We start from the raw sequence: 2,397 nt of genomic DNA, 5'->3' as shown, positions 1-2,397 counted from the left end.
AGACCTAAATAATTTCATTCCTGTGCCCTGTAAATCTCAGCCTGACAGTTTAGCAGTTATTGGCCTTCTTAACTGCAGATCTTTGTCCAATAAATCTTTTACTCTAAACTATTTCCTTATTTTTTTTGTATTAAGCAGATTTGGCTGGGGATTGCTGCCCCCTTGTGGAACTTTGTCCACCCAACAATTTTTAAAGAATTAGTTTGGTCCATTGTTTATCAGCAGCCTCCTAAATCCCCCTCTGAATTCTCAAAGTTCTGAAATCTGCTTTCATCTGATCTTACATTTAATCTAATTCTTCTAATTGTGCAGCTCTTGATAATGTGGCCTCCTTAAAATCCAAATTTGCTCCAGTCGTTCTTTTACCTTGGATCAATGATCATATTTGTCATCATAGATGAGAGAGCAGAAAAGCTGAACCTAGATGGAAAAAACCTCTATGTGGGCTACCAGCACACAAAGTAGTTATTAACCTCGTTCAACTGACTTAAAAGATGCAAGAATATCCCGTTTCTCTGGCTTGATTAGCAATAAGAGGCACAATCATCAGTTCCTGTTTAACACCAGACCCTGTCGATGGTGTTAAACTGGTGTTGAACAGTTCAAGCTGACTGATTTTTTGTTTTGACAGCCATTAAGCAAAGACGCGATGATCATTTATGTCTGTTTATTCAACATGCCAAGTATTTGTCTTTCTGTGCAAGAAAAGCCTACACACAGTGTGATACAATTTTCTATATGCATTCAACCTATAATGTGAGAAAATTAATATCAGAAGTTCCCTTCGGGTGCTGCAGTGTCTTTAGAGTCCAAAGGCATGCAAGTTGCCTGAAGTATACATTTTCTAATGGTGCATCAAAATTACATTTCAACCAGGGATGCGGAGTTATTATCTATCATCTGGGTGCATGCCAGATTACTTAAACAGCCACTGTCATCTGTTAACTTAAAAGAAAAAGCATTGACTACAGGCCCATTTCCAAACTTCTAATAATTTTTAAAATCCTCAAAAGCTGTGGGCCCATCAGTTACTTGGACTGGTTGAGGGCAAAAACACATTTTCATATATATTCCAGTCAAATCATTGATCATACCATTCACTCTGACAGACTGGAGTTGGATTGGTTTCTCTGACACTTCTTTAAAAAGACGTTTCATCATATTTATCAAATATTTCAGAAATCATATTAATAAATGGATAGCCTCATCTGTGACCCTCGGGGATGAATTTCTGGACACATTCTTTGTATGCATTTCTTACATTACTATGCAGACAGTATGCAGTTATTCTTTTCTGTTAAGACACAGATTAGATTACTGACACTAGATTACTGCAGCTCATGTTAAACTGAACAAAGCACTAATTACCCGATTTCATCTGGTTCTGCTGGACCCCTGACTAGTAGCTGGAAATCTGTTTCCATTTTGCATATTAAATGTTATAAGTGACTCCCTGCGATCCATAAGATCATTTTATTGTTTATACATGCAGATTGTTTTATACATGATTTTTTTAAATTGTCTAATTATATTTTTTGTCCTTACTATTGTTCTAACTGGTTCTTAATGGTTTTGAAAATGCATTTATTTTATTTTATATCAGAATCAACCTTTTGGGGCTTAAGGTTAGGACTGATTTTTAATTGAGATGCTGTGGTATGATCCAAAAACCCGTAACTCATCCGATCAAGAGATCCAAACAATTGAACGTATTTTAGTTTGATGGGCAGCAACAATGAATGCCTGGAGGAAGTTTGCAGTGTTGGACATCAAATAGACTTTAATGACCAGTTTCCCTGCATTTGACATTTGCATCCTCACGTGTCGCTCCCTCACGTGATGTCTGTAAAAGCTCAGGCCTGCAGTACAGAAGTGCTATTACCATGGTGGGATTAGTTGGGCCGCTGCTGCTTTGGTCTGGAATGTAAAATGAGCTATTCCATCCATTAATTACTGTTTGATTAGCATTTCAGCGATGGAAAGAAAATGAACTTTGACTTAAAAAAAAATCTGCTAAGTAACATCTCATCAACCTCCGCTTTACATTATATAAAGGCTGAACTCAAGCTGCTTTACACTTTTACATTTTCATTATGTTAAATTGAACTAGACTATTTCTACCATTGTCCTTCACATGCTGCTGCTTGTGATCTGCCTGACTTGGCATTTCCTATTTGTGCAGAATTTGTTAATATTTACAAAGTCTGTCCGGCAGCTGCAGTGGGAGTCATTCCACCCAGTGGGAATAAAAGTTCAAGCAAAACAAGATGAACTACTAGACATTTATTCTGTTTATGGTGTAAAAGCAGCTATTTATCTGCTTTAAGAGGTTCATGTAAACAAAGCTCTATCTGCGGGTGTACAGGGTGGGCCATTTATATGGATACACCGTAATAA

Source organism: Pundamilia nyererei, unplaced genomic scaffold (genome assembly GCF_000239375.1).
Source record: "Pundamilia nyererei isolate P.nyererei 1_Seehausen unplaced genomic scaffold, PunNye1.0 scaffold00015, whole genome shotgun sequence".
Taxonomy (NCBI): domain Eukaryota; kingdom Metazoa; phylum Chordata; class Actinopteri; order Cichliformes; family Cichlidae; genus Pundamilia; species Pundamilia nyererei.
This window is presented reverse-complemented; position numbering follows the sequence as displayed.